The sequence below is a fragment of the Ambystoma mexicanum genome, chromosome 3q, assembly GCF_040938575.1.
Source record: "Ambystoma mexicanum isolate Mex_15411 chromosome 3q, UKY_AmexF1_1, whole genome shotgun sequence".
Classification (NCBI taxonomy): Eukaryota; Metazoa; Chordata; class Amphibia; order Caudata; family Ambystomatidae; genus Ambystoma; species Ambystoma mexicanum.
Window position 1 is genome coordinate 148,481,055 of NC_090926.1, and position 25,278 is coordinate 148,506,332.

At 47.6% G+C, this 25,278-nt stretch overlaps 1 protein-coding gene across 3 annotated transcripts in view; it reads right to left on the reverse strand.

Annotated features, from left to right (window-relative positions):
• Nucleotides 1-25,278, reverse strand: part of CDK4 (cyclin dependent kinase 4) — a 735,471-nt gene that overhangs the window by 683,043 nt on the left and 27,150 nt on the right. The window contains exon 2 of one of the 3 annotated variants that reach the window (XM_069653351.1): nt 13,285-13,370. The exons of the other annotated variants lie outside the window; for them this stretch is intronic. The gene's annotated coding sequence lies outside the window, so the exon portion shown is untranslated. The remainder of the gene's footprint in view (nt 1-13,284; nt 13,371-25,278) is intronic. 3 annotated transcript variants of the gene reach the window in all.

A 25,278-nucleotide genomic window follows, 5' to 3' on the forward strand; every position in this document is an offset into this window, starting at 1 on the left:
ATGGGGCCTTCGAGCTCGACCGGGGCCTCTCCAGGAGCTTCGCCGGGTGCTCGCCCTTCCTCTTACCCGACCCAGAGCGTTGGCTCGTGGCTGAAGGTGCCGGGGAGGGTGCGCCCTGCCTGGCGCCCGTAGAGCCCGACCGTTCGGCGCTCCCGGTGCCAGCGGACTCGCGGTGCTTGGCCTTGTGTTGGACCCCCGTCACCGGGGCGTCCTCAAAGGTCTTAGAAGACCGCTCGGATTTCTTCCTCTTCTTCTCGCCTGACGGGCTCTTCCCTTCCAGCCAGTTGGCGAGACGTTGGTGGCGGTCCTTCATGGTCCGCTCCGACATATTGCCGCAAAACGCACAGTCCTTCTCCACGTGCGTCTTGTCCTCATGTAAGCAGTAGAGACAAAATGAGTGTTCGTCCTCCTTAAAGACGTTCTGCAGCTGGCATCCAGGGCAGATCCTGAACAGCTTTCCGGGCGTCGAGCTTCCCTTCTCCTGGGCCATGTCCGGGCCTGAGAAACTTCTGGAGTCCTCCAAAAGCGTAGCTCGGCGAGATCTTCACCCTTGAGGGGCGCAGACGAATCCGACACGGGTCCCCGTTGATCGGATGGAGAGTCGGTGGAGCTTGAGGCTCTTTTGACCGAAAAAACGAAGTTTTTTGAGAAAAAATGTGAACAAATAGCACTAACGCTCGAGAGCAATAGCACGAGGATCCCAACACATGAACGTGCGGTAAAAATCTGAAGATGGCTGCCAGAGGCGGTGCTTAGGTAGAGGGCAGTCATTGGCTGTGGTCAGTATGACGCAGAGACCAGTGATTGGTTATTACTACGAAAGACAGATCAGAAACGAAACTGATACTGGTTTTTTCTTTACCGAGGATTCCCAGCCTGACGACGGGGAATATTCATGAGCATGTGAATCCATGCCAGACCCCATGCTGGAGAATGATCACATTAGATAAGTGGATGCTACATATAATGAACAAAGACATCAGCAAATTCCTCACATGGCCGTCAGCCTTACCACTGCGTGCATGCAATGCTCATCACGATACACCTCAAGTCGTAAGTGGTCAAACTGCTACAAAAAGCCGCTGTAGAGACCGTACCTCTCAGTCAGAGAGGGAAAGGATCCTACTCCCGCTTTTTTCTGGTAAAGAAAAAGAACGGACATTAACGCCCCATTCTAGAACTACGTGCCATAAACAAGTATGTGAAGTGCATGAAGTCCAAAATGACCACACTCCCCATGGCAACAGAAGGACAAATTAAAGCAACAATCGACCCACAGAATGCGTATTTTCACATACCCATAAATTTGGTGCACAAATGCGACCCAAGGTTCACAGTGAGAGGGAGCACCCCTTTGGTCCTAGTTTAGCCTCGACGGTCTTCACCAAATGTCTAGCACCAGTGGTAGCGCACCTACGAAAGGCAGGAGTGAAGTCTTTCCATAAAGGTGAAATCAAAGGAACAGAACCATATTTGTCGAACAAAGGATCACAAATCTAGGTTTTTCCATCCACAAAGACAAATCAGTGGTCACGCTGGTGTAAATCTCCCTCTCTTTAGGAGCGAAACGCGATAACAGCATTCTGTGGGTGAGACCGTCCGGCCAACGAATAGCAGTGATCTCCCAACTAGCCCACTGGTTCTTGAAGGCACGCACTACCACAGTGCGTCATTACAAATCCTTACTGGGCAGGATGTCATGTATATTACTGGTTCCAAATTGCAGACTCAGAATGAGGCTGATGCAGGAAGAATTGGACCATCAATGGGTACAGGCAACATGTTTGTGGAAGGACATCGTGCACCTGCCATCCCTTCCAAACCCCCACCTCCACGCTTCTTCTCAGGACAGATGCATTCCTGTCAGGATGGGGAGCCCATCTCGGAGACTTGCAGGCAAAGGGCACATGGTGCAAATAAGAATCAGATCTGCATATCAATGTGCTTGTACTCTGAGCCATACGATGGGCGATAAAGTCCTTTCAATCCTTGCTGGCCAGGTGGTCACCATGCAGACCGACAACACAACCTCTATGCATTACACCAAAAAGCAAGGGGCACGAGGTCAGTCCTGCCATCTACAGAGGTGCAGAAACTCCGGAAGTGGGCCCTCACTCACAGGATTCATGTCAGAGCAGAACAGCATGGAATATCAACTGATATGGGAATTCTCCACGTCCCACGAATGGGAGCTCAATTGGACCGAGATCAAACAGATTTTCAGATGATTGTGTCACCCGCAAATCGATCTCTTTGCAACCAACCACAAAATGCCATATTTTTGCATCCCGGTATCCAGAGAGGGATTCACTGGGGGTGCGGGGGGATGCCTTCTCTCCGACATGGACAGGAGAGTTCCTTCACACCTTCCCTCCAATACCCTTGCTAGCCAGGGTGCTGCGACAGGTAAGGTAAAGGCCCTACAGGATGATTTTAATTGCACCGGCCTATACCAGTAAGTCTGGTACCAGACTCTCCTGCAGATGACGCGCACTACGCACTTTGGCTCTGATCCGGCTGTAAAAACCTTCATAAAGGGTATGCTTAGGACTTTCCCACCGGTGCCTGCACCTTATCCAAGCTTGAATCAACCCTACCAGCCCATCCACAAATGCGATCTGAAGTTCCCCCTCATGGAAAGTTGCCTTCCTATTATCGATAACAATTGCCGCGACAAATCAGCGGACTACAAGCTCTAGCCACTGACCCTCTGTTTATAGTCTTCCGAAGTTGTCCTCAGGCTGCACCCAAAGTGCCTCTCCAAGGTGGTTTAAGGTAGAACTGTCTTAAAGCATGATACTGCCAACTGTTTTCAACAATCATACCTCTAGCCCTGAACACGCCCTGCACTCGCTAGACCGGTCACGAGTACTCAAATTCTACTAGCAGCGCTCTAGCGCTTTTCAAACGTCTTCCAGGTTATTTCATTCATTTGCAGGGTCTTGCAAGGGCCAAAGGATCTCCAAGCAAGGGCTTGCCCAAATGGTGGTGAATTGCATTACCCACTGCCACAAGATCAAGGGCAACCAGCTTACCCGCCCAGCTGCTGCTCATTCAGCCAGACGAGCGGCTTTCCAAGTGGGAGTGGCCATGAAGAACAAACACAGGGCAGCTACCTGGAGCATGCTTCATACCATGCACCAATCACTGTTGTCTGGAAGACACCGGAAGGGAGTCAGCTGTCAGATAAGCAGTCCTGCAACACCCGTTTACGTGTGGTAGGAGCAGCCATTGTTCTTTCCCTCCTTCCCTCCATGTTTAAGCATGCATAATGTGTTCAGGGTACTCTGTGGTTACAATTGTTGACCTAATGTGTACTTCAGAGAAGTAGGTGGCATGAGTCCACTGCTTGGAATTCTATTCAAGAATGTCAATATATGAAAGATCCAATGCTGGAGAAGACTTAATTACTTACCTGTAACTGTATTTCTCCAACATTGGTATCTTCCATAGATTCACATGCGCTCAGCCACCTCCCCGGTGAGGCTGCTCCAATGGCAGGCAGTCATCAATTTAGCAATCACTAATAGGCATCAAAATCTGAGGACGGCCTCCAAAAGGGACCAAAATGAGGTGGAGGGAAAAGCAAGTGCCTTTCAGGCTTCATTAGCAATGTACATTGCTTTTTCCTATGAGAAAGAAATTACGGAGTATTCCTGGTCTGACAATGGGGAATATTCAAGCAGGTGAATCTATGAAAGATACCAATACAGTTACAGGTAAGTAACTAAGACAGTCTTCAAAAGGAGACCAAACAAAGAAAAACTAATTTCCAAAGGATAGGAAATAAATGGGGCAGGGAATTACGAGATCCTGTATATTGAATGTGATGCTGGGGCCATGGCCAAAGAGTTAGCTATACAGCACTACTTTCAGACAGCTACTCAACAAATGCTTTGCTGAGGCGTTGCTGCTAGAGCAGACCAATGTGGTCACCATAGCCGCGCAAACAACATAGGCACCAGAGAAACCTCTGAATGCGGATGTAGAAAGCAAAAAGAAACAAATGAGAGACTAAGAGCATGGGGCTCCAAGCATCTTACCAAAAACTCAATAGACATGATCATAGTTCGAGCCCGACATCCATGATGAAATTCCTAATGCCATTTAAGAAATAAATCCCCCACACCAACAGCAAACAAGGGCACAAGTAGGGCTGCCACATGAGGGATACATTTACAAGAAAGAAATTCGACAATAAGCTGAAGAAAGCCCTGAAAAACTGCATCCATCCCAGCAAACGTCTGAATTGTAAAGACTGCACAGTTCTCACAGTATAAGGACGAGGCATTGAATACAGTTTCCAAACACACCAAGAGAAAAAGCAGTGGGTGACATTTAATTATGTATACAAGTAAAAACACAGTTCAACTAAAACCTTTGATAAAAATGTAAACTCCTAAATCCATATTGTAGTGTAGACTAGTTAGAACCGTAAACAAAAATAGATCAGTACAAAGAAAAATTTAATTTAAAACAAGCAAATATACCCAAACGAAGATCGTGCAGAGCATAACAGTAAATTATCAGGTGCCTTAAGTTTCTACAGTCAGATCACGGTATCTGCAAGTCCTTTGAAATTGTAGCTGATTTGCTCTTGCACCAGGGACTTCTCCGGTTGGCAGTAAATGCAATTGAAACCTTAACAAAATCTCTGTGGGATTTTGTAGAGAAACGGGAAGGGCGTTAAAAGACTTGACTTCATATTTAAAAAGATAAAACAGGCGATCATTCATAGCCAGACTTCGGTGTTCTCTCCAATCATCCTCAAACACTTTCTTTTTAATCTTATTCGGATTTGCAATGCGCTCCTTTAATGAACCATTCTTTAGAGTAAGAGTACAAAGGAGATGTGCCTTCCAAGACCGCAGAACTTTACAGCTACTAATGTTCAGAGTGGAGGATCTAAAACTTTTCTGAACAGTTACATTAAATAACATGTTTCAGAAACATTTCTGCTACAAGATGTAGCAGCTACACATGTTGGCTTCCACAAACTAGGAGTAACAGACCAAATCCAGTCATGTCAAAGGGGCCAGAAAGCAAAGCATGATGGGAAAAGGAGAAAAGCTAAAACCCCAAGAGCCGAAAGAAAAGGGATTGAAGCTCCATATCTGGATTTAAGAGGATGGATAAATGGAAGAGCAAGACTGTGAGAAGGTGGTGTTTTGCTGTGCGAAGATGGAAGCATCAAGCAGCTGTGCCAAGAAGCTAAGGGAGTACAGAGCTCCTGACCTTAGTACCTGACTGCCATACAGAGAGGCTAATGCTTTGTTTTTTTTATTTATAAAAGCGTAAAGGTTTCTTGTAAACTGTAAAACACTCAATTAAACAAACGAGAATACAAATGTATTCAAAATTATTTCAAAAGATCACAAGGAAAGTATTCAAGACCATCAATAACGACATCTTCTCTCATAGTATAAGTCAAATCAAGTGAATAATCACAAGATTAGTAGATCGATTTGATAGGTTATTGATAACGTGCTTAATACCCAGAGATTTCCAAGCGCGGACCCGGGGATCGAACCCGTTTTGCTCCGTGCCGCCTTGCTTCCAAGGCGAGCACGTAGCCGCCGAGCTATCCTCCCGAGACTAAAAAGTAAGCCTGATCTCTGTCCATGCTGCATCGCCCTCTGCCATTTTGTTCTTCAAACCCAAAAGGATTTCCTCTAGAAAAGATGTCAGCGCGATTAAAGTCTGATTTGAAGTGGTCATGAGCCTTTCCGACAAATCATTAATCAAAAATACAAGCAGTTGAGTGTAAGATGCTCCACGTGGTTAATTCTCTGCTGTTGGCACGAGGGGCACTCCACACTAAGTGGAATAATGATTTGGTTAAATCTAAACCACACATCCGCCATTTTCACATGCCTCGATTGGCATGGTATGCTCCTTTCCCCGCGTCAGATCACATCCTACTCTCTCCAAACCTTTACCAATCTTCCGCACTGTCACACACTCCACTGTCCCACATTCATATCCCTTGGAAGAGGCAACTAGGAGTAATGCACAGTTCCATGTGCACACCTTCGGTACGAGGAAGAGGACTGTGGAACACTAATGTAAAGGGCAGGCACATCCCATTGATGGACGTAATCGTGGTCAGGTAAAGGACTTGCACCTGCAGCAACTTGAGAAGCTACAGGTGCGTATAAAAAAGGAGACACCTGCCTGGAGAAGAGGAATTGCCTGGGAAGCCAGGACGATGCGGAGCAGGCTGTAGAGGGGCGGGTGAAAAGGACACAGACTGCTGCAGGAGAGCAGGAAAGGTGAGGAGGCCAGAGCGGGCCACAAGAGGGTCGAGAGCACTGCAGAGCCCAGTGCCACGTGTCCCCATCCTGGGGCTGGGAGATACAGACGTTTCCACTGTGCCGCAGGAAACAGCAAGAAGGTTCGGAAGATGCGAGCGCTGCTCGCCAGTGCTCCAGACGAGAGAAAGGGGCGCGAGGGCAAGCAGAAGAGGAACGCGGAAGCACCCGGAGGAACATCCGTACAGCGATGAGCGACAGGGAGAGAACACTCATGTGCTGGGGCGCTTCAAGGGCTTGGTGTGGGCAAAGGAAGATGCCAGTCATGAAATATTCGTTGAATACCGAACAAACTATTGGATAGTGTGAAAGCAAGGTGGTGACGAGGAATAAACACAAAATGAATTGTGTGAAAGTCACGCTTTGGCAGAGTCAAGAGACTGCCAAGGAGAAACAGGAGTACAGATGGACTAATGTCACAGGTGCAGCGAGGAAACCTGTGTTGGCAAGAAGTCCAATGAGAATCAATGAACATCACAAAGTGCCATGGGCTATCGGTTGTGTGACCTGTGATGGGTGGACAGAGTGGTCCGACAACTGCATCTAGACCGAGTAACCCCTAATTGGAGTGTACCAACAAAAAAATCAAGGAGGTGGAAGTTTTTTTGCTTAACAAGTGTTAAAGTGACTAAAGAGAAGAATAAGTCAAATGAATGGTTTAAAAGCCTCTAAGGTTACAAAGTGGGTTTTGAATCAATTCTGAAAGCTCAGAAAGTTGAATTAACTGTGAACTGTGTTGAACTTGGGGATGGGAACCACAAGGTCTTTTTGTGGTACTGTTTTGAACTTGGGGAAGAGGAAGCTGAAAGTCAGTCAAGAGCTGGAAGAAGCTCAGAACCTTATTTTGAACACGGTCCCTTTGGTTGCTGACATCCCTACACATTGTATAGACTTAGTTGTGAAGGCAAGCATGGTTTTTTGACACAGACAGACTTTGGAGTTGAACTTTATGACAGACTAACCTTCCTTTCTTTAGGCAGGGAAACCCCACCTTAGCATAGGGCAAGTTAGGCCTTACTTTAGCCTAACATTTAAGAAACAGACACTTCATTTTAGAAAATTAAATCTGTTGTCTGCGTCTTACTTCATGATGCCTTTACAGGCCGGCGGAGCGGAACCTAGCAATTTCACCCAGTCTGAGAAACTTCTTTTACCCTTCCCCCATTCCCCTAATACTGTCAACACAATGAGGGAGGAAACAAACGTATGCAATAGGATGCAATAGGATGCTACCTTTTGTTTTCACCAATATAGATCCACAGACACGTTGGGATCAGTGATAACAGAGCAGCAAGTGCTGCGATATAACTGCGTCACCTGAAGAGAAACGTGAAGGTAAATCCCAACTTACTGCGGTCACTATCCAGAGACCAGCCAAGAAGAACAGGAGCAATAGGCACAGCAAGCCCACCGGGGCCAACACCCATAGGATTACCAAGCCACATACATACAAATAAAAAGCATTCAGGAAAGTTGCCATTCAGCAAAAATGTGGTATACATACATAGACCCTAGTCAACCACACCTGGCTGGACCATAAGTCACCCTCAAGACTGCAGGACGCTAGAATGCAGCAGACCCACGTAGACGCTCTCCACACTGACTCCGCCTCTACCTGAAAAATATCCTGATTTTAGGAGCAGGACAGCTCTGCCGACCCAATTTACCACAACAGCTCCCTGCAGGCACCAACCGGGGCCAGAGCAGCTGCGGGGGCTGAGAACGACCGGAAATAGAAACAACTGCTGGCGGTTGGAGGCACTAAAGCTGTGAGGTCCTCACTACACCGCCTGGAAGAGGTAGCATCGCCCACCTAAACTGTGGGGCGACAGACGTTCGGCGAGTCAGAGCTGCCCCTTCCAGATGGGGCCTTCGGTAACCGAAGGGGCCGACACTGGGCACGCCACGGCTGAGCAGTGTGCAGCACCCAGATCCACGGGGGGACCAGCAAATTGAAGCGTCAATTCCTAGGTGAGGGTGCCAGAGGAGAAGTGACCAAGCTGGACAGGACCGAAGCGCTACCCTCTTGCGCTTCCCCTCACCCCCGGGACCATCAAAGGCCTGGGCCCACAATACATACGCTGGCTTGCTAAGGTGCCCCCTGCCAGGGTGGCTGACCCCCTTCCCCAGATACTGAGGGTGAAACGAGCCGGCCGAGGCTCTGCCCAACAGTAGGCACCATGATGCTTGGCCACTACATCTGTAATTTCCCCTTAGTTGAAGGGCTGCAGACCCTTCCCAGGGCTCCCCCTGGGGCCCACGCTGGAATCATCCTTATATTCAAAACCAGTCTTGACTGGAGGTTAACTTTTTCAGGCCTAGCGTGGGCCAATCCCCCACATTCTGGAATGTGCATGGACCCAGGACTATGTGCCACAGATATGCTACTGCAGCCCTCCAGATAAATTGCCTATAAGGCCTTTTTACACACAGAAATCTTGTCAATATGGCCTCAACGTGGAGATGTGGAAATAAAATAATAAAATAGCCAGCCCGATGATCTTAATGTTCTTGGTGAGTAGAGATGAACGGGTGTTGCCCTTCCCCCCGATTTGCAGTTAGCTCACATAATTTGCTGCCAAATACACATGAGCAGCCAGACGAATGTGCATCATATAGGCCTATATCATTCATTAATTACAAATCGAAAATACTGGCCAAAGCTTTAATACCAGCACTGGCCCCTACAGGTGCGGAAATGGAGTTCTTACAATGGATCAAAATGCTTTATTCAGATGCCCAGGCAGTAACGCAAGTTAACAGGGAGACCTATGTGACCTCCTCCTTGAACAGGAGTGGGGGTGATGTGCCAGGGGGCCCCCTCTCACCACTACTCTTTGTCCTCACCATAGAGCTCTTTGGAGGTGTAACGCTCACCTGACTCCCACGGAGGCGCTGGTCTAGTCTGGGTTGCTGTGGCCTCTTCGAGCGTGATGCGCAGAACTCGGAACACCGACTGAACAGGATCCTCAAATCTTGCTCGTCTGGCCAGTAGGAATATCCTTCTGCAGATGAGAAAGGGGATTAACAGTCTGCAGAATAGTGTGCTTGCTCCCCCCTTCCCCCCTTCGTTCTTCTCCAACTTCCTCCGAAATCCCCAGTTGAAGCTCACCTAATGGTTTGAAAGGATGAGCTCTCCATCCTGCTTCTGGTGCAGGGGCGCGTGTTTGTCCAGTTACTTCACTGGTTTTCAGAATGGCGCTGGCAAAATCCACTTGACTTTTCCGAGCGGAACGCCATAAGTATGAAGATTACAAAAGTTCAAGTGTTGAGCCTCCTTTTCTGTTGCCTTCCTAACCTGTGATCTGTCCTTTATTTCAGATGCAGAATGAAGGCGATGTGTTGAGGGATTGAATTGCCGATGGTAAACTCAGGTGAGTTAGCGATGGGGGCGATCCCTCTGAATGTCTTTAATATTCCCCCAGTAATGTCTTTTGTCCTTTCCCCATAGGGGCCGGGGTGCGGTACCTGCCAACGAAGCAGCGCCAACCCGAAATGAGGAATGGTCCACCAACAGAAGACCGGTAAGTGTTATGGCGGAAAATTAGGCTTTCCTCATATGTTCCTTCTGCTCACCTTTTGTCTCTTCTTCTCTCCCCTAGGCGCTGAGATGTGGCGACCGGTGCAGACAGTCGCGGTGGAGCCAGAAGAACTCCCGAGGACAGGTGAGAGAAGCGCGGCACTGCAGCGAGCGACGCGGTGCTTTTAAATTAAAGTCTTTTCTCAGGAACGCTGGCGTGAAGGTTCCGGATGCAGGTAAGAAGTTTGAATAAATTCTTGGTTTTCACCTTTCTCTTCTCTCCTTTCCTTACAGGTGTTCCAGGATCGAGGCGGGCGTGGCTGGAGACCAGATCCAGGAGCAGACACGGTGAGCGTTCAGCTGCTTGGATGCAGAACAACGCAAAGCGTGAGCTACTGTCTGGGCGTGGCTTAAATAGCCCCCAAAGTAGTTCCAGGTAAGTATCCTTCCCTGGCCACGCCGAGTGGCAAAATAGTCCCAATGAAAAAATAGTCCCTTTCAGGTCTCAGGGAGGCCTGAATCTTGGAGCATGGTCTGCATCAGGTAAGTGCACAAAACACCTTCCTTTATGAGCCTGGCGCCTATGGCGCCAGGACTGATGTTCAACATGAGCCTGGCGCCAACGGCGCCAGGACAGAGTCCAAAGAGCCCCTATAAGGGGCCGCTGGGCTTTTACCCGGGGGCATGATGCCTGCTCCCGGGGGTGCTGGGCCTGGCCTGGTGCTCCAGGGGTAGGCATCATGACAGGAGGATCCTTTGTTGGAGGGTTTCCAGTAGCCCACGGGCTGAGAAGATACGGTTTCCCTCTACACAGACAATCTCCTTTTGTACCTGGTTAAGGTCCAGGCCGAGGGTTGTAGAGATCCTGCAAATATAGGAGATGCATAGTGTGCTATGGGTGAATTGGAGTAAGTCCATCCTGTTCCCAGCACAACTATAAATCTGCCCACTTCTGGGTGTATGGGTATGCCGCAATAGGAAGGATTTGCTCAGCCACAACCTCATGCCTGTTAAACTAACATTTGTAGCTGATGTGAAATTTTGGTTGGTGGCTCTTCCTCCCTCTCCCTGCTTGGGCAAGCTGTCCCATTTAAAATGATGACCCTGCCAAGGTCCCTATACGTTTCACAAAACACACCGCCCCCCCCCCCATCCCTAAAGGAGCCTTCTTGAAAATGTAACAGACCTTGTGGAGGCTGCTGTGGCAGGAATGCCAACCCAGGAATACCCTTGGTCTGGGAGGACCGCTCTGTTGGAGGTGGCCAATGAGTGCTTTAATGGTGATCACTTCCTCCCCATATTGCCATTAAGCGGCCTTAGTTCCTCAAACTATCCAGAAGAGACCACATCACTGCAGCCCTAAAAACTCTGCATTGGCTGCCAGTCAAGGAGTGCATCACCTTCAAAACAACATGCTTAACACACAAGGCAATCAGCGGACAAGGAGCTGAATTCCTACAAAAGAAAATCTACAAGCGAACAAAACTCCTCAGATCAAGCGACGAAATCCACCTGGAACAAAAACCCTACCTTAAAAAAGAAACGGGGGGGCTCCTCCTCTCACTTAGCTGCAAAAAACTGGAAAAACAGCGAAAGAAATAAGAAACACCAAAGACGACCAACAATTCAGAAAATTACTAAAAACCTGGCTCTTCAACATCACAGACTCCAACTGAAAAACGGAAACAACCGAATGGGAAACAAAGAAAAGAATGACAATTCAGATGACACCGACAACACCTAGAACCGACTAGAGAAACTCATACTACAAGAGAGACAATGCTAAGTCGAATAAGACGCAAGCGACATCCATGAGAACAGAAATCAGCATCCTCACCCACTCCATAATTGCTACCAGGTGTCATACTTGTATAGAGCGTTGTGTGAGTGTTAGCACTTGCCACACTTATAGGTTGTGGGCATTCACATGGGCATTGACCAGATGGAGTTGTGAATGAAGGCAGGTGCCGCCGCTGGACGTAATTGCAAGCGTCGGCATATGCCACGTTTCGTAGGGGCTGGGAGCGATAACCTGCATGAGCAACTGAATAAGATAATGAATGCTAACCAGCCACCACATATGGATGGAGTAGCCTTGGCTAGCCGATGCCGTGCACAGACTGAATTGGGAATGCTCTCTGGGCCCGATTTGAAGGGACGCACAAACACCTGCCCTCTTACAGACAGAGGTCACGTAGGTGGCCAAGGACAAACTTGGGCAAGGTTATTAATGTGAGTGGATGCCATGTGCGAAAGGGACTGGGAGTATCGGATGGCCCCAAATCAGGACGGAAACGCAGAGATGCTCCCACACCCACCCATGGAGAATACGGCATTTTAGCGCCTCACTTCCAGACAGCAATGCTAAATTAACCAATCCACTAACAATTTCACCCCTCTGCATACACCTCTCAAACCCTAACCAAACACAACCACAAGCCTATAACACAACAATCCGCACACACTTCTCTACACTGCAACAACAAAACAAAATCACACAACTCGCACAACAGCACACAACGACTACCGACTGTAAAACACCCAAGCCCAGCCAACAGACTTACCGGGCTGAGGCCACCAACAGCACATCATTGCTCTCCTGCACTTCTCCAGCTTATTCTCACTCCCACCCTTTCCTTTTTCAGAGCCGCCAGGGGACCGCTCTGGTGGCGATAGTGCGTGGTACAAATATCCTTTAACATTGATAGCAGCCTGCTACATACCATGAATTGCAGTTGCAATATAAAATGTGCCAGCACTGGTGATGCAATAGGTTGCACACACACACACAGGCTAGGGGCGGGGGGCTCGAGTGGTGTCTCTGCAGGCCCCTCTTTGGAATAACAGGGACCCACCAGAAATCCATTGTGCGGATAGGTGGGGAGCCAGAAACATCACAGCCTCTCCCCCCTGCATTCCCCAAACCGAATGACTCCGGCACAAATGGTAATTGGATGTGGCTCAATTGAAGTGGAGGATTGGCAGGAGGCCAGGTCACCTTGAGAAATCCCCATCCCAGCATGCTTAAAACTAGTCAACACAAACTCTGCTACAGCGTATATTACATGCGACTTCCTGCATAAGTGTGGTAGAGCTACTTCCCCCAGATTGCTTACGCTGCAACCCTCAATACATTCTTGTGTTTCATTAACTTCTAAATATGTATTTATATGGTATATGTGACAGGTATCGAATATAAAATTGCATGATGTGTGTGCCAGTGTTGCAGCCCATTGCCACAACCCATTGCCACATGCAGCCAAATGTGCAGGGAGAAGTCAATCCCAGGGAGTAGAAGTGCTTCATACTAAACTGTGCAACAGTGAAGGGCTTGGATGAAAAGGTGGGAGGAATAAAAAAATAAGCTGTGTCGCATGGCAATTTGCTACGGAATTCTCTAGGTTTGCTAATCAAATTGACACTCGTGTGTCAAAGTTAGCTATTTAAGTTTACCTGTTCAATGAAAGCACAGCTCGCCCTGCATTCCTCTCTTGCCCGCGATGAGCTTGTCACCTTCTTTTCTCTGTTCACTTCAAGTGCTAATGGATAGAAAGTGCGGCAGTAATCATCGCCTCCATTCTTAAGTATACTTTTACTAAGCTTTCTATATCCTGCTTTCTATATCCTGTCTGGCAAAGGCCAGTATGTGTAACTTTATATATTTTCTAAATACAGTCATACAATTCCATTCCGAAAAAAAGTTTACATAGTGCATAATTACAATATTGATAATACACTGCACCATCTCCATGGTTTACAGCGAAGTTTAGGTTAGTGTATCTAAATCTCAGGGTCAACTAGATTTCATTTTGGTTGGTAAAGATGCTTCATATTGACGAGCGGACACTTTTGAAAATGTACATGATCACACGATCAAATGCTTTTGATGGCAAACCTAATTCTGTAACTAGATGGTTGCATACATTTGTGCGACGGGTGCTCAACACAAACGATCCCATACTCCTTGACATTCTATATTATCACCCCCCTGTTGCTTTATACCAGCTACCCTGAAAGTGAGATGGCCACAAACTACAATATTACGCCTAGTTTGCCCAGTTCTCTGCTTGTTACGTCATCCACTCTTCTTAGTCTCTTTAGTTCCTCTTACATAATGAACACACAAAGCTAATAAATGTTGTGCAAAATAGTGATCAATAGTTCCATTCCGTCTCTACATCTACTGCATTACCATAGACTGTAGTTAGCCTCCAGAGGTCGATTATATATATTCACCCGCTCGCATAGTCAAGTAGATTTGAAGGGGTGAGTACCATGTCAAAGAATGTTTGAACCTTTTATTTACATGGATTATTCATAGTAAATGTCAATGCCAAATAAATGTTTCACTGTGCACGGCTGGCAGCAGGGTATCAAAATCATAGCGGGTTTGTTGTGACATGCACCATTTTACAGAACTTGCATTTAAATTTGTGGTCATCCGTTGCTATGGGTCGAGTGTATTTCCAATAGGTAAACTTAGTTGCCCAACCTGCAGCTCTAGCTGAATTTTAAAGAATTTGCAAGACCCAACTCTCTCACTAATGTCTTATTTCAGCAGTATGCAAAACTGCATAGCTCTCAACCATTTTTCTTGCAAAGGCGGGTGAAATCACCCGATTTTGTTTCTGGCGGGTGAGACGCCCATTGGAATGAATGGGCGTGCAGGAGGCCTGGCGGGTGAGTCAGCCCTTTGCAAGGCGGGTGACACCCGCCAAAAGCGGGTGAGTTGAGAGCTATGAAACTGCTGTATTGCTCATTTCATGTCTTGAGTACAAAATCCGGTGACGTTGAAAACATGAATACAACATTGCTTATCAAATGGGTCCGTTTGCTAATCAAGAAAATGTTAATTAGCAAACTCTGCCAATATATTTTTGAAAACGAATGTATGCCTTGTACCACCAGGCTCTTTCCCAAGGAGAAACAACCAACCAAATGTAGGTTAAAAAGGGTAAGGTCAACATTAACGTGCCAAGTTGTTAGATGATAAAGGACTACTTCCACAACACCCACATGGAAAAAGGCAGTTAGAGCAATGCATCAGACAAAAGTATCTCTTATCAGGAGTTCAAGTCGGACCATCTGTCGGAGAACCCACCCGATGTAGCGCTAACGGACACAATATAGTTTGCAGGGGCCCCAGCCTACGCTGCACAAAGTCACGTGGGGTTTGCCATGAAAAATTGGCCACTCCTGTGGGGTCCTGTATGTAGAAAGTCTGTTAACACTCGGAGTTCAACAGGTGTGAAGACCGAGGAAATAAGGGAGGTGCTGCATGGGATGCAACAATGGAATCCCAGACGAGTCAGCAAGACAAAAGCAGATCTATTCAAACCACAGAGCAAGACAAGAAGCAGGATCTGTGATGCAGGTCATGCACAGGTAATCCACGCAAGTAAAAAGTCCATTGGATAGGACGTTTCAAGGACGCTAACCCAAATCACTAAGAAGGATTAGATCAAGGCAATGGGCGCACATGGACCTGAAGTGTCTGAGATTGTAATATCTGGATTAGGGAGAACATAAAATGACTGAATTACCAGGTCAGGTAGAAGCAGAAGCGAGCACATTTGGGATGAATTATCACAGTCCAATATCTCAAAGTTATGAATGGTCCAGCTTGATTGATAAGACTACTGCGACACCCCTCCCCCTATAGGTACCTCGATGACATTTTAAATGGAAATTATGTAGGAAAAAAAGTAATTAATAAAACATCTGTCATAGTTCAATTAAATCTACCACAAACATAGCACTACTCATGGCAGATTTTCCCTTCAGAAGTGCAGACCGTAATTTAGTAGAAATCTTTTCACCCTACGCTTATCAAGGTCAAGGGTAAAGTGGCGCATGTTGTATATTACACATTCATATCTTGTTTGAAGCTCTAAGAGTAAATGAGCCTCGGCTGTCTTCAATTTTAGAAGCACGGGAGTATAACATCATGTCCGGGGTGCCTAGAGAGCAAAGGCTAAATGATAATTAGGAGGCAGCATGACGCACCGAACGCTGAACCCGGCCTGAACAGGCTTTGTGTCAGCACTTCATGCTAACACCAGTCTTGTAAGGGTTGAGACACCCAATAACGGCACAAGCAGGCAGCAGAGAGAGAACGACAGGTAATGTAGTTCCCTGGTATTTCGTTGCGTTCATTCAAATAAACGAAAAGGCTGAAAAATTGCAGAGAACAGCAAAGAGTTATAGCAACGACTACCAATTAAAGTATTCCCCAACACTACCCAACCTCTGTTGTCCTGGGTTATAAGTGGTCAATGTGCCTGCAGTCTTTTTCTGGGTTGGATTGCTGTCCCCAGAGTACATGCAGAAATGGTCTAGGTAAAGGGACATTTTGTGTCATTAAACAGTCTTCTACTAAAACTGCCACTCCACGCCCGCCCCCCTGACATTTGGGGCCCATATGTAAACTACCTGCTGACCCAGGTTGACGAGAGGAGGTGGGCCAGGCCTAGACCAGTGACTACGAGAACAGGGTCAGTCCTGAAACCCCTCAGCAACTAACTGGAAGCACCTGGGCATAGATAAAGACAGTACGATGTATTGGGGTATGATAGAAAAGAGGCAGGGTGGTGGGTCAGGGTGAGTCGATTTTGCATGGTGCAAATTCTTCTGTGATTGTTTTACGTTTCATTGGATAACCTGGTTATTTGGTATGGCAATAGAATCAAAAATAAAGTTTACAAAAAATATAGAAAAAAAGAAATAGTCTTCTAGCTCTAGAATCGCATCACTCTGATCAGGGTCAATCGAGGCCCATGGAGGGGAGCTCTGCAGCTCGCACGCTTTACCACCTCCATGTAGCTTATGTCTCTGGTGTAATGCAGGCGTTGACTAGCTTTCCTCTGCTGTAGAGACCCCACCAGAGTGATGGATCTCACTTATTGGTGTATGGTCTCCTCTTCGTAACCATCTCTGTTCATAACCATGAGTCAGTCATTCATGGTCAAGGTTATGCCTTTTAGCCTAGTCTTCCCCAAGAGTATTTACCAGATCCTTGCAGCAATGACGGCTTCCATCCAGCACTAGAGTATACAGATTGCCCATGACTGAACAAATGGCTTTTGTAGTAGGAGATACCAAAGAAGGTAATCCTAACACCCTCACCCTCAAACTGACCGACCTATATGCTTCAGTGAACTTCTTAAAGAAAATAAAAACCCCAATACCTCCTCAACTCATTCAATGTATCACTCATATCTGCAAAGCAAGCAGTGCAGGGATTTCGCTCTACAGAAAAGAAGCTTATAACATTGACAACATATGCTCACAAATACTCAAAAACACCCCTATGAGGAGTCCTTGCTCTAAGAGCATTCTGGGACTCATGGCCTTACTCCAGAATTCATATGAGAAAGACACGACAGCACTTTGCAATCCACTGGTCACACAAGACAACTGCAATCGTGCCTCATACAGGTCCCCTATCGCACAAGGCAAGACCTGCACTTGTGAATGAAGGACTCCAACCTCCTCGTAGGGGTATCCTTCCCTTGTCCAACTCCAACAAAGTTCACGTCGAAAGGACTTTTCTGGACTCTGCGGTAACAAGATTGGCAGCACAGGAGAAGCCAGAGAAGAGAAATACAAGAAGCCAGAAAACCTGATGGAGGTCTTGAGTGTTAACATACAAACAGGAAGACTGAAGAAAGCTCCAGCCTGAGCAAACCCTGGAAGAGCTTTTCCAGGAGACCTTTTTATTTTGCGGTCTTGAAACTATGGTTGGACATTTGGGTAGCTAGTGGGTTAAGCACCCATTAAGATTAGGAACTTTCAGAAGGCCACTTCTTGCGTCATTATTTTTTAACTAGGGTGTCACTGGGGAATCAAGCACTCTTACACAAGCGCAAGAACTTTATGATTTGGGCACTCATACTTGGTGTGGCCACCAGGGGAAAGCCCCAGTTTGTGTTGTCCCATGACAGGCACCATTTGCTTTGGAAATGTCCTTATTTGTGGATACTGCCCCTTGTTCGTTAAGGCACGAGGTCCAACCTCTTTCCTGAAAAATATATGAATTAAAGCAATTCTTTTGAACCACGTTTATTAACACGCAGGTCACTGCTCGGCCTTACTACACTGGGGAGCCACGATGAGAGTCCCTAAAGGTCCACAACGTTTCTGACTCACTGGAGCAAACCAACCAGATCAACTTCCTCATATGCAATGCGATTTTCCTTGCTCTCATGATATTCCTTTGTTCTATTCAATGGAGGAGGGTTTGGATTCTAAAAAGGACACCACCATGCATCACCCTAACAAGCAAGGTGAAACTAGGAGCCTCATCTATGCAGACTGGCAAAGGTTTCCTGGAGAGGAAAGGTAAAAAAAAAAAAAAAAAAAAAAAAAAGGTTTCCAATGGTCACACAACTTGTGTCTTGGACGTTGTCAGACATTTATTTTATTTCACTACCGAATAATTCACATGTTCATCCCGAACCCAATTAAGGGCCTTATTCACAGAAGTGTTTTATAATGACGCAATCCCATGGGAAAACTGTCTGTGAATCAGGCCCCAAGTATCCACACCATAAACCAAACATTTATCAACCAAAAAAAAAAGAATCAATGAAAAATAAAAGAACCACACCACACACCAGTTTCTTTGTTGCCAGCATTAAAATCTGCCATGAAGTCAAAAGTACAGCATGTCTCAACATATAGGTGAAATGGCAATACACTGAAGAAACTGTATGGAACGCTCTACTCCTACAAATTCACTCCAACATAATGTAGATTACCCCTGCTATCTGCGCAGGGAGTATTAATTCTATTAAAGACTAGGAGGCGAGCATTATGCTTCATCTTCTTTTATTACTACTCCTCAGCAGTTCAACAACATATATATAAAACCATGGAAAATACCCAACAAACTTTTCCATTTTTTTTTTTTTTTTTTTTAACTACAACCCCCATGAGTCTCTGTAGTCCGTGCTCATTCCACCAGTCCTGATCTCCTTCCTGTACTTAGGCTCCTCCTCTGCTTTTACTCGCTCTGATATTCACTCCTGTCCATTAACTGATCCTCGTCAACGGTGCGAAGAATCTTCAGAACTCTAACTCAACTGCCGGTGCGCTCCCGGCCTCCTGATGGTCTTCTCTTCTTCAGTTATTCTTCTGCTCTTCCCCTATGAAGACACAATCATAAATCTTAGGGTGGTGCGCATGTACTGTACTCTCACATATAAATTTCTCAACATTTTATACAGTACATCCAATCGGGCGGGAATTTAATGCTCGCCTCCTAGTCTTTAATAGAATTAATACTCCCTGCGCAGATAGCAGGGGTAATCTACATTCTATGACAAGACAGGAGGCGAGCATTATGCTTGTTTAAAGCTTCCCCAAGACTGTACTAGCCAAACCCTCTGCTGGCTTAAAGTAAAATTCCTTAAATGTACGATCGCTCGCCCAATCTGCTGCTCTCATTATTTCACTCAAAGGCACTCCTGCTCTCGCGGCTGATGAAGCCATCGCCCCTCTTACTGAATGAGCTCCATATGTGTCCACATTCACTCCTGCTGCGCACATAATCTCTTTGACCCATCTGGCTATGGTGGCGGATGCCACAGCGTGATAAGGCTTCCTACGCGCTATTAACAACTGAGTAGTGCTAGCTGCTCTGTTCTCTGCTGTCCTGCTCTCGTATTCTTTAATGCATCGAGCTACGCACCATTTCGAGTTGTCCGGAAAATAAGGGTAATGGACTGCGAAGGTGCCTGTCTTAGTCCTCCTCACTATGGAGAACGTAACCCCCTCCGGTCCGAAGATTCGTCTATTAATCTCTAGCGCCTTGACGTCTGACACTCGTTTACATGAGATCAGACACAATAGCATAGCTAATTTACCCGATAGTTGTTTGAGAGAAAGGTATCTATCTGCTGGCCAGTCTGATAGTAATCGTAGCACTGTCGCCACGTCCCATGTAGTACTATACTTAGGCCCTGGAGGCGCTCTAAATCTCGCTCCTCTGATGAGTCTCACTACCGCTGGATGTTCCCCTGCCGGTACTCCCTCAATTGACATATGTCCCGCTGATATAGCCGACCTGTACACTCCTATCGTACGGAAAGCTTTCCCATTCTGCAATAGATGCGCTAGGAAATTTAGGATCTCCACTACAGGTGCTGAAACGGGATGAACACTTCTGTTCTTGCACCAACTCGTCCATTTTGCCCAAGCTGCGTCGTAGCTCCTCCTAGTGGAAGGAGCCCAGGATTCAGCGATAAGCTGCGCAGCCTGCTCCGAAATTCCTGGCAGAGCCCAGCGTCTCCTGATATCCTGCACGCGACTAATGGGAGTGTCCCTCTCACTCTCAGAGGATGACACGACCCAGCTGGGTCCGTGAGCAGTCGCTCTCCTTCGGGAAGGACTCTGGGAACGTCTGCTGCTAGCTCCATTAACGTTGGGAACCACACTTGAGACTTCCACAAGGGTGCTACTAATACTAGTTCTGCCTTCTCCCTCCGACACTTCGCTAGAACTCTGCTCAGCATCGCGAAGGGGGGAAAAGCGTAATGCGGACCTCCTGTCCACTCTTGCAGAAACGCATCCGTCCCTAGAGCTCCCGGATCCAGCCTCCAGCTGTAATATAAGCTCGTCTGAGCGTTGAGCCGGGAGGCGAAAAGGTCCGTATGCAATGGACCCCACTTCCTGTCTAGTCTCTGAAACACTACTGGATCCAGTCTCCAATCGCTGGAATCTGTCAGGTAACGGGAGTTCCAATCCGCTACTACATTCAGTGAACCCGGCAGGTACTCTGCAGTCACTGACGTTTCTGACTGAAGGCAAAAGTGCCATAAGTCCTTCGCTAACTCCGCCAGCATCTTGGACCTCGTGCCACCTAAGTGGTTTATGTACCTCACTGCCGAGATGTTGTCCATCTTCAGCAGCACACAAGACTTCACTCTCTCTCTCGTGAAGGCCTTGATCGCGAACGATCCCGCTAGGAGTTCCAGACAGTTTATGTGAAGCAGGAGCTCCTCTTCGCTCCACTTGCCTCCGGTCTGTAAACTCCCGCATCTGGCTCCCCAGCCCTGCCGGCTGGCGTCTGACTCTATGATCAGATCTGGCTTGTCTCCGAATATGGCACGTCCATTCCAGGCGTCCATATTCTTTAACCACCACTCCAGCTCTGTAATGGAGTCTTGATCTAGAGGTACTTGTTGGTGATATTTCAGACCCTGTTGAAGATGTTTTATCTTCAGCCTCTGCAGTGCTCGGTAGTGTAGAGGCCCAGGGAATATGGCCTGAATGGATGCTGCTAATAGTCCGACTATCCTCGCCAATGTCCTGAGGGATATAAGCCTTCTCTCTAGGCATACTCTGATCTCTCTCTTTATATCTCTCATCTTCCGCGCTGGTAGTTCCAGGGTCGCTTTCTTTGTGTCTAGCACAAACCCTAGGAAGTCTAATCTCTGTTCTGGAATGATATCCGATTTCTCTATGTTCACTAGGAACCCTAGCGATATCAGAAGGTCTTGTACCCATCTCGTTTGGTATAGCAGCACCTCTCGATTTTCCGCTAGCAGCAAAAGGTCGTCTAGATAGATGATCAACCTGACGCCTTTCTCTCTGATTGCTGCTGCTACGGGTTTCATTAGCTTTGTAAATGCCCAAGGAGCCGACGCCAACCCGAACGGCATCGTCTTGAATTGCCAGAACTGTCTGTGCCAGCGGAAAGCTAGGTAAGGTCTGTACTCCTCGAGTACCGGAACCGTGAGATAGGCATCCTTCAGATCTAAACGCGTCAGCCAGTCTCCTTCCCTTAGGGAGTCTCTGAGCTGATGTATGCCCTCCATCTTGAAGTGGCGGTATACGATCCATCCGTTCAGCTCCTTGAGATTTATAACTGGACGCACCTTCTCTTTCCTGTGCACTAGGAACATATTGCTTACGAATTTGGGCTCCCTCGCGCATCTCTCTATCGCCTGTTTGTGCTCTAGCTGCGCGATCTCGCTGTCTAGCCATGCTTGCTCCGCTTGCGCTAGTCTCTGGCCCCGTGGCCTGTGCTGCTGAATTGGGGTTTCTATAAAATCTAGCTGCAGTCCTCTGACGGTCTGCAATATCCAGGAATCGCTTGAAATCATGCGCCAATTTTCTAAAAACATGCGCGTCCTCCCACCAACTGGAGGATACTGAATCGCTCTCACCTGGCGTAAATCCTTGGCCTCGGCCTGATCCCCTGGATCTGCGACCTCTCGGGAATCTTCCTCTGGACGGGAAGAATGTATCCTGGCCCTTGTTCTCCCAGTATTGTGCTCTGGGATTATGGGGTCTTCTTCCTCCGTGACTGCGACCGGCTGCGCGACCCCGACCGCGGCCGGTCCCTCCAAAAACTCTACTCGGAAAGATTTTGCGGATCGATGCTTGGGCTTTCTCCAGGGATGCGTATGTTCCGACGAATCGGCCCATCTCCTTCCCAAAAGTCTCTCCGAATAGAAGGCCTTGCGCCCCTTCTCCCGCTTCATACGATGATAGATCGCTGAGCTTCGAATCAATCTTGAGTAGAAGCCCCTTTCTCCTCTCTGAGGCTATGGCGCAATTCGCATTCCCGAGCAGACAGACCGCTCTCTGCGCCCATCCGGCGAGAGCCTCCGGGTCCACTGCTTCACCAGTGTCCTTGGACCTCTCTGCGAGGTCCATTATCTTTGCCAGTGGTCCTGACAGGTCTAGGATCTTCTCCTGACAACTTTTCCAGGACCTATCGATACCTTTGCGGGGGTCCTTATTTGTCTTTGACACGAAGGTCAGCATTTTCGGGTCGAGCTCGGGGGCCTCTGCTACTTTGCCCGGGAGATCCGGTCGCGGACACTCTGCGCGCAGCCGTTGTCTCACTTCCTTGTCTAATGGCTTGCGCAGCCTAGCCGCCATGTACTGAGCTACTCGGGGGGATGGCTGCCACTCGGTGGACCTTGGATTCCTGATGCTGTCCGGGTCGAACATATCATCTTGGCCCCCAGTCAAGTGTTTCTCTTTCCGAGCTCTCTTGCCCCCACTGGGCTGGACCCAGTCTACCTCGCTCTCCTCGTCTCCTTGTGAGGTCTGATCCTCCCCTTGCTCCTCCTCCGAGCCTGGGTCATCTCCAGTATTGTCCTCCCCTGGAGAGGGGGTCATGAGGTCTGGCACTGCCTGTCGTCGTAGATAAGCTTCCTTCAGCTTTGCGAACGCATCAGGCACCTCTGGGGCCTCATCTTCTGCCCCGTCCCAAGAGCCCCGGGGGTCGACAGAGGCTTTCCTCTTAAGGGCTAACTTACTCCCCTTGTGTCCCTGTATCACGGGATCTGTGGGCGTGCGCTTGCGGTCTGTGGTGCTGTCCTCAGGCTGCGAAAGCATAGCTTCCAGCGTCTCTAGCCTTTCTTGAAGGGGCCTAACGCCCTCCGCCACTGCATCAATGAGGGAGCTCCCTAGCACTTTCTTGAAGCTGGCAGCGAGGTCATGTGATTGTTCCTCCTCGCTCCACTCAAATTCTGACATTTTTTTTTTTTTTTTTTTTTTTTTTTTTTTTTTTTTTTTTTTTTTTTATTTTTTAAACAGTGCTGTGTGCCAAATTACCTGGATCAGGTGTCTTAGCACGCCCACTGCTCCCTCCTGATGGTCTAGAGATAGTAGGGTCCCCTACTTGTATTCTCTTATGTTTTTATTCTATTTTATTCCAGTGGCTGCACCTTGCTTGTCCACAGCTCAGTGGCTCTTGAGAGGTATTCTCTCTCCTCAGTAGCGCCGGTTATCTGCTAGGAGCAGTAGCGTTATTTTTTTTTTTTTTTTTTTTTATACCCGTAAGCTGCCGTGTGATGTCTTTCTTAGGCACGGAGCTCCCGAGCGATCCGATCGCTACGGCCTGGCGCTTCCCTTGTATCAGGGGAAACTTGTCCGAACTAGCGGCGTTTAAAACTGAGCCGAAGTTCGAAGCCGACGCAGAATGTACTGCGCGGCACGTCTTTGATAGGCTCCTCCCACCCGCGGGTGGGGGCTGCTCTGAGAGCGTCGCTCTTCGCGCTCCTCACGCGGTAGCTCCGCCCACCCGCGGGTGGGGCTACCTCTGTGAGAGCCGTCTGGCGGCTTCGTATGATTCGCGAGCGCCGGCTTCCCCTACCCGAGGGCGGGGGCCGGCTCGCGAGTGTCCCGCGGCCTCAGCCGCGTAGTTCGCGAGGCCTGACTGAGCCCCTGCGGTGCCGGGTATGCGACACGGGACCGTCCGCCTCGCGAACCGGCTTGTCTAAGGTGAATCCCTGAATCGGCTGCCCGCGTACGCGAGCTCCCTTCGAAGCAAACTCGCCTAAGCGTGCTATCAACAAACTACTATTTTATACCAAAACATTTTTTTTTTTTTTTTTTCATAAACTACTATCTCCTACACACTGTCTCAACTTATTTGTATAATCACCCACTCTCACACAGACATTTTACCCCAGTCGTACAGAGAGTGGAGAAAAGGTACTTATCTGCTTGAAGAGCAGTAAAAGAAGAGGAGGAGCCTAAGTACAGGAAGGAGATCAGGACTGGTGGAATGAGCACGGACTACAGAGACTCATGGGGGTTGTAGTTAAAAAAAAAAAAAAAAAAAATGGAAAAGTTTGTTGGGTATTTTCCATGGTTTTATATATATGTTGTTGAACTGCTGAGGAGTAGTAATAAAAGAAGATGAAGCATAATGCTCGCCTCCTGTCTTGTCATAGAATTTTAAGACAAACGTTTAGGGAGACCTTAAGTTAGGAGGAAAGATGCCATTCCAAACTGAATGTACACCACCAACAACCAGACGGGCCAAGCGGTTTCAATGCCCTTTCTGCAGTTAACCGTTTGATAAGGTACTTAATCCATACCACAATTCATTCAGTGTGTGTTCTTTTCCACTGCATAGCGATAAGCCTCATATTTAAAGTTAAACACAGGGAGAAACTGCCTGTTGTGGTACCAGTTCCAGCATACAGAGTTTGGGTTCCATCCACAATGTATGCAACACATCCTGTCCAAATATTTCTTTAACTAAGACCACATTTGAGACAAGCGCACCTTTCAAACACGTTAGAGTTTTTTTTTCCAACCCCCAGCAAGGACAAGTCCCACAAGTTCCCAGATGCATTTTATATAAAAATTAGAGGTAAGGTTAATCCAGTGTAGGACTTTGTATGAACCTCAAGCAAGCATTATATCACACCTTTTTTGTGAGTGAAGGCACACAGACAGCCGTCCACGTGTTGACTTCTACAAGCCTACCTAAATCCTACTCCCATTTTTCCGCCTCACCCAGTTGACTGCTTTGGCAGTTTAAAAAAAGGGCAGAACTCCTATATGGTAGTAGATACCTGCCTCCTGATCGCAAGCTCTCAAAATACACAAACTTCCCTAGCTGCCACCGCGCAAGCTCTCAAAATACACAAACTTCCCTAGCTGCCACCGCAATGCAGGCACAGCTAAGAAATAATT